The following is an 11,988-nucleotide window of genomic DNA, read 5'->3' as shown; positions in this document are numbered from 1 at the left end:
TCACCTATGGGAGGCACATCAGGCAAGACCATGGCTGCATATAGTAAGGACTATTCACCTATGGGAGGCACATCAGGCAAGACCATGGCTGTATATTTACTCAGACGCCGTCCTTTTTCTTGCAGGCCAAGCTATCTCATAACAGGAAAGAGCAGCAATGGACGGGTGGAGGGCAGCCTCAGCTGCAACCCCTCAACGATCTTGAGGCGCACATCCACAGGATTGTGGCAAGCCAGGTGATCAGTCCTGTCGCCCCTGAAGACACCGACCCCGTTCTGGACAGCAATGGTAAGGTCATCACCTTTTTATCCTCTCTCCTTCCACTTGTCCCTCACAACACCAGCCTTTGACACTTTCAATTCAACTTACTAAATCGCTGCACTCATTCCTCCCTTATTGCCCCCCTGTCCTCACGCTAAAGCCACTCTTGTACCTCCCTGCTTTCAGATGGTGATTCACCAGCTGAGGAGACGGGCCCTCAAGCTGCCAGTGGGAGTGAAGCTGCAGGCAAGGAGGAAGAGGAAGCCGGAGCATCAGCACCACCCTCTCCTGAGGAAGCCCATGCCCACACTGGGAACATGCCTTCCCTGGAGGGGAGCAGGGGGGAATGGTCTGATGAGGGTGAAGCTCCAGGACCCAGCGGACTGCAGCAACGCGATGGGGGTAGGGAAGCTTGGGGGCCTTCTCCCCGGAGGGAGAGTATGCCAGCGAGTCCTGCTGCACTGGACGCAGAGGAGGAGAGGCTCATCGCTGAAATGAACACCCAGGCGGTGGACATGCACACTGAGCTCATGGGTGCAGTGGGAAGGGTGCCCGAATGCATTGAATCACTGACAAGGAGTTACATAGAATGTACAGCACAGAAACAGGCCATTCGGCCCAACTGGTCCATGCCAGTGTTTATACTCCACACCCACCCTACTTCAATTAACCCGATCAACATATCCTCCCATTCCTTTCTCCCTTGTGTGGCTTCCTCATTAATCCATCTATGCTGTTCACCTCAACTACTCCTTGTGGTAGCGAGTTCCCCATTCTCACCATTCTCTGGGTAAAGACATTTCTCCTGAATTCCCTCCTGGATTTGTTAGTGACTTTTATATTTATAGCCCCATAAATATGATGAGATTTTGTTAAGCTGACCAGTATGTTGTTGTACTTTGTCTTTTTCTGATGAATGAAACATTACTGAGCCCCTGTACCCGTGTTATGGGATGAAGTGCCAGACAAGTGAAGGCACAACGTCTGGGTGCGGATCTAATAATAACCTCACGGACCGTATAGGTGTGATAACCAGACGGGCTTGTGGTTATAGTCTGGTCACAGATGGACCAAATTCCCTGAATTAGCAGTTCAGGAGGCGGTCAACAGACGGGTCCAAACAATCCCATTTCCTGAGCGGTAACCAAGCTTGTGTATAAGAACAGGCCACTTAAGCCATTGTCAGTTGGAACAGACTCGAGAAGATCATGTGCGAATCCACTGTACCTCTATTCTCCAGATTGAGGGAATTATCACCCGATCTGTGTTATGCAACGCTCTTAATAAAGCCTGGAGAGACAATTTGTGTTCTTGTGAGCTTGATTATCTGGTATCCGAAACCCTAGGACTCCCGATCATTAGAGTCAACCTCAGTGTGTGGAAAGGGATTCCCTGGTGTATCCCACCCGCTGACACACCAGAGTGTCCACAGTGTGACTGCGGTGGGTCGATTCCACTGTTTCCGATGCCTTTAATCACATCCAGGAGTGAACCATGTTAATTCAGGCAACTGGGGCTTGTTAATGTTAAGAGCCCCCAATAACTGGGCTGGATTTAAAGATTATTCCCTGTTCTCTCAGTACTCGTGAGCAGAGAGAAGCTGATGTTATAGAATCATAGAGCACAGTAGGATGCCTTTCGACCCATCGTGCTGGTGCCGGCTCTCTGAAAGAGCGATGCAATTAGTCCCACTGCCCTGCTCTTTCCCCACAGCCCTGCAAATTTCTGCCTTTAGTATATATCCAATTCCCTTTTGAAAGTTACTATTGAATCTGCTTCCACCTCCCATTCAGGCAGTGCATTCCAGATCATCACAATTCGCTGTGTAAAAAAAGTCTCCTCATTTCCTCTCTAGATTCTTTTGCCAATGATCTGAAATCTGTGTCCTCTCGTTACCGACCCTCCTGCCAGTGACAACAGCTTCTCCTTGTTTGCTCGATCAAAACCCCTCCTAATTTTGAGCACCTCGATCACAGCTCCACTTAACCATCTCTGCTCCAAGTTATATTGCCATTGTTTTGTGATTTTTTGCTGTGATCGAGGTGCTGGATGTCCGTGCCTGGGGAATGGGGACATTCTATCCTCGTGAGCACCGAGTGTCAGCATCCAGCAATCTCTGGTCAGGGACTGTCTTTTTAAACTGCCTCACCTCAGCTTTTTGACTCCCTGATTTCATTATTAAACATTTCAGAGTTTTTGCAGAGTGACCAAGGCTAAACAGATAAATGTGAGGTATTACATTTTGGTAGGAAGAATGGGGAGGTCACTTATCACTGGGATGGTGCGAGTTTAGGTGGGGTAGAGGAACAAAGGGATCTCGGAGTACAAATACACAAATCACAGGCTGGGTCTCTTCTCTCTTGAAAACAGAAGGCTGAGGGGTGACCTAAGAGAGGTCTTTAAAATTATGAAAAATGTTGATAGAGTGGATACAGAGAGAATGTTTCCACTTGTGGGGAAGAGCATAACTAGAAGCCTCAATATAAGATAGACACCAAGAAATCCAATAGGGAATTCAGAAGAAACTTCTTTACCCAAAGAGTGGTGAGAATGTGGAACTCGCTGCCACAGGGAGTGGTCGAAGCGAATAGTATAGATGCATTTAAGGGGAGGCTAGACATGCATATGAGGGAGAAGGGAATAGAGGGTTATGCTGATAGATTTAGATGAGGAAAGATGGGAGTGTCAGTGGTTGGAGGGAGGAGCTCAGTGTTGTCACTGGGTGGACACAGACAGATTGAAGCTAAAAGACAGAGAATGCTGAAGTTTGGAATGATAACACCCAAAGTCAGGAGATGAGACCTTTGCCTAGATAAGGGAGGTGGTTGCTAAGATACCCAGATACCTAATAACACTGCAAACTGCTCAGGCAGCAGACTTGTTGCAACATGTGAGGTCACGAGTGAGTTGTTGCACAGACAACAGAGCCTTGGGCAATCCTGAGAGAGACAAACTGGTTCTGTAACCGGGAGAACAGGTTGAGGGAGTCACCATACGTGGGACGGCTCGTCTGAGGTGTTAACACAGAGTCAGTTTGGGAATGGGATGATCAATGAATCATAGAATCGTAGAAATTTACAGCACAGAAGGAGGCCATTCAGCCCATCTTGTCCATGCCAGCCGACAAAGAGCTATCCACCCTAATCCCACTTTCCAGCACTTGGTCTGTTCTGGACTTATGGATCATTTTATATGCAGATAGCACCCTCTGGTGGTGGTTATGTGTTAGCAGTGTTTGTGTGGGAGGAGAGGACATTTGACCTTTCTACCTTTCTTCCTGTGTAACCCAGGAAGTAGAATTCCAGGAAGTAGAATTCCAGGAAGAACCTGGCTTGAGTAATGGAGAATTCCATGAGGGATTCACAATCCAATGTAATCTGATCTTCTATGTTAGGCCAAGCGCAATATCTGTGTATCTTTGTTTGTTAGCATAATAGTAACATTGTCAGAGTAGTATTTTGATAACACTATGTTTATAAAAGGTTAATATTTGATAGTTACAGAAGTTAGTCCAAATGTTAGTTAGTTATACAATTAGTCTATTCTACTGTTGTAAATATGTTTATATCTTATGTAATATCGAATGTATAGTACTCAGTTTATGTACAAAACATACTTTATCTTTGTTTACAGTTTCACAAATTTGTTCAAGTAAAGCTTCAAAACAGCAAACGGCTTCACGAGGAATTATTTTGAATAAGTGTTTAACTTGCTGGATAACTAGATAGGAACACGTCTAGCGAGGCCAGTACAGTGAAAAGATAGCAATACGGCTAGCTGTGAAGAGCGGAGCAGGAGGAACCCAGTGTAAGCCTTAACCTCGTAGAGCACACCTACCTCACATCAACATGTCAGAAGATAATGATAATGCTTTGCAGCAAGGAGAAGACCTTAAACAGGCAGACAAAACTGTAGAAGGTGACAATCGGTCTATGAGCTCCGGTTGCGTCAGATCGCAAGCTGGTTCGCGGTCATCAGGTGGTTCTAGAGTAAGCATAGCCATCGCCAAAGTACGGGCTAAGCTAGTAGCAGCTCAAGCCAGAGCTGCGCATGCGAACAGTGAAATAGAAATAAAAGTAAGACAGGCCCGTCTTCAAGCTGAATCCCAAGCCGAACAGGCCCAATCCCAAGCCGAACAGGCCCGATCCCAAGCCGAACAGGCTGAATCCCAAGCCGAACAGGCCCATCACCAAGTTGAACGCCAAGCTGAACAGGCCCGTCTCCAAGCCACATTAGACGCTCTGCAGCAACAAAAAGAGATAGATGCTGCATTAGCTGAGACACAAGTATTCGAGGCAATTTTGGAGGGAGCTGATCCCGAGACAGCTGACAAACCTTTAATTCCCGTTTCATGGCAGAGTCCACGACAGCGCACCATAGATTACATGAGCGACCGTGCCGACATACAGTTTACAGGAGAAAGGGATGAAGGCCCGCACATCTCTACAGATGCAAGCACTTTCTATAACATGCCCCAAGTTGCCAACCAAGGTCAAAGTAGACAGCGTGCCTCAAGCCGCAGAGTCTCCCCCAGCAGAACGGAAGACACGGTGCAGAGGAATAGAACGCTGAATAGAGAAAGTCAGAGGCAAATCTCCTCTCGGTTCCTTGAGACCCCCAACAGAGCCCCCAGCCAAGGCAACCCTGGCACAGGTCCCAGCACCTACGACCTCGCCAAATACCTTGCACGCACCCAGCTGGTGACTACAGGGTTAACCAAGTTCGATGACAGGCCGGAGAATTATCGGGCTTGGAAGTCCTGCTTCCACGATGCCATATCGGGCTTAGACCTGTCGGCAGGAGAAGAGCTCGGCCTCCTTATCAAATGGCTCGGCCCAGAGTCCGCCGGACAGGCCTGCAGGATAAAAGCAGCCAATGTGGGACATCTGCCAGCGGGGTTGAAGACGGCTTGGGCGAGGCTGGAAGAAAGCTACGGCTTGCCTGAAGCCATTGAAAGGGCTCTCTTTGACAGGTTGGAGAACTTTCCGAGGTTGACGAGTAAGGAACCCCAGAAGCTCCGCGACCTTGGAGATCTGCTGTCGGAACTCAAAGCCGCAAAGCAGGACGGCTACCTACCCGGTCTATCCTACTTAGACACTTTCAGAGGAGTAAGTCCCATCATTGAGAAGCTTCCATTTAACCTGCAGGAGAAGTGGATAACGTTTGGATCAAAGTGTGAAGCACTTCGCTGTAGCACAGGCGGATGCCACACTAAAGCTTAGTGCTGCAATTCAGTCACTGGCTGCCATGACCTCATCTCAGACTGCTCTCAGGCAGACTCAGATTGAGGCCACGCAAGCACTGACTGCTGCCATCGTCGCTGGTTTGGACACATTTCCACAGGGCTCTCACCGCACCGCAGCAGGCCAGCAATCTGTGCTCCAGCAGATTGTTCCGGATGCTGAAGTGCTGCCCCGTGGGAGTGCCAGTGTGTCAGTCGAGCAGGGAGTTGCTGTCCTCTCTCAAGATGACAGCATTCCTGCTGCCACCACTGTCACTTCCCCATTGCACTTGCCACCGCCTGTAGCCCAGACTGCTGCCGCCCATGCAGAGTTGGTGCAGTCTGCAGCCCGGCCCTCCAGGCCGAGAGCTGGTCGAGGCCGTCCTTCAAGGGCATCTGCAGTCTCAGGTTGTGACAATCAGCAGCCTTCCACCAGCCTTGCTGCAGCCACTGGGATCCCATTACGGAGGAGCAGTAGGGTGGGAAGGGGGGAAGTGCGCAAGGGAAGGAGATCACCCTCGAAGGGCAAAAAGTAGGAGGTGTGACAAAATGTTGGTCAATTTTTTATTAAAGGCCGAGGTTCGTGTTCAAACTTTTGTTTAGTGTTTTGGACATTATCTCCAGGTTGTGAGAACCAGTTGTGGTAAACCACTGTATTGTATATTGCCACCTCTGGGTGGCGCTGTGTATGGAGGCATGCCTCAGCTGACTCCACCCACCACTGTGTGGGTTTAGTTCAGACTTGTTCAGTCACTCACGAAGAAGCATGGTCTCTTCTTAGCTAATAAAAGCCTTATTCATCTCTTCTTTCGACTCATCATCTCTTCTTCGACTCATCACCTTTTATGAAGTAATTGATAAGCGTATCAATTTTATTAGCTAAAAGTTAAATGGCGACACCTGAGGAGCAACAACAGCAACGGATACAGCAGACATTGCTGAGAGCCCTCAGACCACCACGCCTGGACCTCGACCCTCAAGATGTGGGTGCATCAGCCAAGTTTGAACACTGGCTGAGCTGCTTTGAATCCTTCCTCGCAATCTCACAGGTTACAGAGGAGGATCACAAACTGAAAATTTTGACCGCCCAGGTGAGCCATCAAGTATATATGCTAATCCGGGACTCTAATACGTACGTGGCGGCCCTCGAGCTACTAAAAGGGCAATATACGCGCCCAGTGAACACAATTTACGCCCGACACCTCTTGGGATCCCGCAGGCAGCAACCGGGAGAATCGGTAGGGGCATTTGCACGGGCGCTACTGGCACTCTGCAGAGACTGCGATTGTAAAGCGGTAACGGCTGTGGAGCACGCGCAGGGACTCGCCTGTGATGCCTTCGTCAGGGGCCTCCAGTCAGACCACACCCGGCAGAGACTGCTAGAAAGCAAGGAACCCGACCTGAAGACGGCCATTGCCCTTGCGCTCTCGTTAGAGGAGGCCCACCGAAACCTCGAAGCATACCCCCGTAACGGCGCCGAGACATGGCAATCGAAACCGTGGGACACGGGACCGCCGCCCCCGGCACCAACCGCTGCAGCGACCCAACCGAGACAGCAGCCTCCGGTAAGAACTGCTTCGATGCCCAGTAACCAGGCCCAAAAATGCTATTTCTGTGGCCAGTTAAAACATCCCAGAGCGCACTGCCCAGCTAAGACAGCTACCTGCTCGGGCTGCGGGAAGAAAGGCCATTACGCTAACGCCTGCAAGGGGAAGCCAGCCAGCAGCGCAGCGTGCGGGCCGTGGGAGCAGCCATCTTATCCGCCATTTTGTGTACCCCCGGCCGCATGGCATCCGCCGCCATCGTATCCAACGCACTCAACCGCCATTTCGTCACCGGAACCGACCACCGTCTCGGCGGATGACTATAGTGACTCACTAAGCCACATACTGGCCTCCGTGACGCTGGATCAAGGCCACCCTCACCATCTATCCAGCTCCATGATGGATATCGCGGTAAACGGCCGCGCCACCAGTTGCCTGATCGACAGCGGGAGCACAGAGAGTTTCGTCCACCCCGACACGGTACGTAGCCACTCCCTCACGATTCTGCCAACGCACCATCGCATTTCTATGGCGTCCAAGTCCCAGTCAATGGACATCAGCGGCTACTGTGTGGTGACCCTGTCAGTAGGGGGCACTGAATATCAAAAGTTTAAACTGCTAGTCCTGCCCCGTCTTTGCGCTGCCGTCCTGCTAGGGTTGGATTTTCAGTGCCACCTTAAGAGTGTCACACTAGCATACGGTGGACCCCTCCCCCCACTCACAGTCTGCAACCAACAACTTTTAAATCGCCCGCTGCAAACCACCTGCAGCCTTTCCACATTAAAAGTCCCCCCCCCTCCCCTGTTCGCTAACCTCACCCGCGACTGTAAACCCATCGCTACCAAAAGCAGGCGGTACAGTGCCGGGGACAGAGCTTTTATCAGCTCTGAGGTGGAGCGGCTCTTGAAGGAGGGCATTATCGAAGGTAGCACTAGCCCCTGGCGAGCCCAGGTTGTAGTCGTTAAAACCACTGCAAAACGCCGCATGGTAATCGACTACAGCCAAACCATAAACCGGTACACCCAGCTGGACGCGTACCCCCTCCCTCGCATATCTGATATGGTCAATCAGATTGCGCAATACAAAGTATTCTCCACCATCGACCTTAAGTCAGCGTACCACCAGCTGCCCATCCGCCATGAGGACCGCCAGTATACTGCCTTCGAGGCAAACGGCCGCCTCTACCACTTCCTTAGGGTCCCCTTCGGCGTCACCAACGGGGTTTCGGTCTTCCAAAGGGAGATGGACCGAATGGTTGACCAGAACGCGCTGCGGGCAACCTTCCCCTATTTGGATAACGTCACCATCTGCGGCCACGACCAGCAGGACCACGACGTTAATCTAGCAAATTTCCTCCGTACGACCCAACGGCTGAACCTAACGTACAATAAGGAAAAATGTATGTTTCACACCAAGCGCCTGGCCATCCTCGGCTGCGTGGTGGAGAACGGAGTCATCGGGCCCGACCCCGACAGAATGCGCCCCCTAATGGAGCTACCCCTTCCCCACTGCCAAAAAGCACTGAAGAGATGCCTGGGGTTTTTCTCCTACTACGCCCAGTGGGTGCCCCTCTATGCAGACAAAGCCAGGCCCCTCATCAAAGCCACCTCCTTCCCCCTGACACCAGAGGCGTGTGCAGCCTTCACTCTTATCAAGAACGATATCGCGAAGGCCGCAATGCACGCGGTGGATGAGTCCATCCCCTTCCAAGTGGAGAGCGATGCCTCCGACTTCGCCCTAGCCGCGACCCTTAACCAGGCGGGCAGACCCATGGCCTTTTTCTCAAGGACCCTCCAGGGCCCCGAGACGAGACACTCCTCCGTCGAAAAGGAGGCCCAGGCTATTGTAGAAGCGGTGCGTCACTGGAGGCATTACCTGGCCGGGAAACGATTTACCCTGCTCACTGACCAGCGTTCAGTAGCTTTTATGTTTAATAATAAGCAGAGGGGTAAAATCAAGAACGACAAGATCTTGAGGTGGAGAATCGAACTCTCCACCTACAATTATGATATCTTGTATCGGCCAGGGAAACTCAATGAGCCCCCAGATGCCCTATCACGTGGTACATGCGCCAACGCGCAGAGTGATAGGCTGCAGTCCCTCCACAATGACCTCTGCCACCCGGGGGTCACCAGGTTTTTCCATTTTATCAAATCCCGTAACCTGCCCTACTCCATCGAGGAGGTCAGGACCATGACCAAGAGCTGCCAAATCTGCGCCGAGTGCAAACCGCACTTCTATAGGCCGGACAGAGCAAGCCTGATCAAGGCCACCCGCCCCTTCGAACGCCTGAGCGTCGATTTTAAAGGGCCCCTCCCCTCCGCTGACCGCAATGTGTACTTCCTCAACATAGTTGATGAGTACTCCCGTTTCCCCTTTGCCATCCTTTGCCCAGACATGACCAGTACCACGGTCATCAAGTGTCTGAATGACATCTTCGCTCTGTTCGGGTTCCCCAGCTATATACATAGCGACAGGGGCTCATCGTTCATGAGCGACGAACTTCGGCAGTACCTGCTAACAAGAGGTATCGCCACGAGCAGGACCACCAGTTACAACCCCCGGGGGAACGGCCAGGTGGAAAGGGAGAACGCGACGGTTTGGAAGGCAGTCCTCTTAGCACTAAAATCTAAGGGCCTTCCGACCTCCCGCTGGCAGGAGGTCCTCCCTGCAGCGCTTCACTCCATTCGGTCACTGCTTTGTACTGCCACTAATGCGACCCCTCATGAGAAAATGTTCGTTTTCCCCCGGAAGTCTACATCGGGAACCTCGCTACCGGCATGGTTGACTTCTCCTGGGCCCGTCCTACTGCGGAGGCACGTGAGGACGCATAAAACGGACCCCCTGGTCGAGCGGGTGCACCTCCTACACGCCAACCCCCAGTATGCCTGGGTGACATACCCAGACGGGCGGGAGGACACGGTCTCCATACGAGATCCCGCACCCTCGGGTACCCCTGAATTACCACCGTTATCCCCCTTACCACCGTTATCCCCCTTACCACTGTTATCCCCCACCACCCCTCCCAACCCAACCCCTGCAGACGGCATGCCAAAGCCCCAGGAATCTTCGCCAACCACCCAGACACCAGACCCGACGTCGGATGCTGCAACACCACCGCCGCCACCACGACGATCAGGACGTCAGACAAGGCCTCCTGATAGACTTAACTTGTAGTACCCTTCACCCCGCCGGACTTCACATTAAACAAGGGGTGAATGTGGTAAACCACTGTATTGTATATTGCCACCTCTGGGTGGCGCTGTGTATGGAGGCATGCCTCAGCTGACTCCACCCACCACTGTGTGGGTTTCGTTCAGACTTGTTCAGTCACTCACGAAGAAGCATGGTCTCTTCTTAGCTAATAAAAGCCTTATTCATCTCTTCTTTCGACTCATCATCTCTTCTTCGACTCATCACCTTTTATGAAGTAATTGATAAGCGTATCACCAGTTATGTTAATGACTGTTTTTTTGTGTTTCTTTCTATTAGTTTGTCATGAAGAAATGACACACACAGAGTTTGTAAAATAAAAAGTGTTTGTATTCAAAATGTACATGTTTGGTCTCTGGAATCATAGCTGCCTTGGCCGGCTTAGGGGTCGCGGGTTGGTTTCATTCATGTTGTTCTCAATGGCAGAAGCCATTTCCTCAGCAGGGGCCTAGAAGCGGCTTGCAGCCTTGGTGCTGCTGATGATCATCCTCCTCCTCTTCCTCCTCCTCCTTCGGTGGTGCTCCAAGGCCTGGTGGCATTGGCTGGGTCCTGAGGATTGCCAGGTTATGCAGATGCAGCACACAACTATGAAGAGGGAGACTCACTCAGGCGAGTACTGCAGGGCTCCTCCTGAGTGGTCCAGACAGCGGAATCGTTGCTTGAGCACACCGATTGTGTGCTCAACGATGTGCCTGGTGGCAAGATGGCTCTCGCTGTACCGCAGCTCAGCAGGGAGGGGTGTTGGGGTTACGGAGCGATGTCATCAGCCAGGTGCACAGTGGATAACCCTTGTCCTCGAGGAGCCAACCACTTGGGTGATGCGGTGCCTGGAAATGTTCTGCCACAGCAGTCTGGCGCAGAATGAATGCATCGTGGCTGCTGCCGGGATAGCAGGCATTGACAGCGAGTATCAGCTGTCTGTGGTCACAGACCAACTGGACGTTTAAGGAGTGGAACCCTTTGCGGTTGCGGAAATCCTCTGCATTCTCATGCGGTGCACGCAATGCCACATGCATGCAGTCAATGGCGCCCTGCACCATGGGGAAGCCCACTATCCTCGCAAAGCCCAATGCGCATTCATGCTGTTTGGCCCGGGTCATCGGGAAAGAAATGTACTGTCGTCTCCTTTTATAGAGGGCATTTGTGACCTGACGGATGCAGCAATAGACCGCGAACTGGGAGATATTGGCAATGTCCCCAGTAGCTGCTTGAAAGGAGCCGATGGCATAAAAGTTCAGAGCCACTGTGATCTTCACTGCCACTGACAGAGATGTCCTGGTCCTCAGTAGAGGCTGCAGATTTGGCTGCAGCAGGTGGCAGAGCTCAGTGACCACCTCCTTGCTGAAGCACAGCCTTCGCAAACACTGCTCCTCAGACATATTAATGTAGGAGAATTGTTGGTGAAATACCCTGGGAGGGTAAGGTCTCCTGTACAGAGGCCAATTGGCCCTCCTCCGTCTGGCCATGATTGCCACTCTCTCTCTGCGTCTCTGTGGCCTCCGAATCTGCAGGCGCAGGATGACGCCCCATATCAGTGCAGCCCCCATAGTCTCTTGGCAATCAAAGTAATGAAGGTCAAAAACAAAAGTACCTGCAAAGTGATGCTCAGTAGCCAAAACTAGTTCACACAGCGTTGACTCTATGCAGAAGTCTCTCCTCTCTCTCAGAATCTCTCTCTCTGTCAGAACGAGTGGTGCAAAAATGTCTACCACAGAAAAAGCCAGGAAGTGGCCGCCTTTAAATAGCGCC

Source organism: Somniosus microcephalus, chromosome 5 (assembly GCF_052327205.1).
Source record: "Somniosus microcephalus isolate GS21.2 chromosome 5, FLI_Smic_1.0, whole genome shotgun sequence".
NCBI classification, from domain to species: Eukaryota; Metazoa; Chordata; class Chondrichthyes; order Squaliformes; family Somniosidae; genus Somniosus; species Somniosus microcephalus.
Note: the sequence above shows the minus strand (reverse complement) of the source record.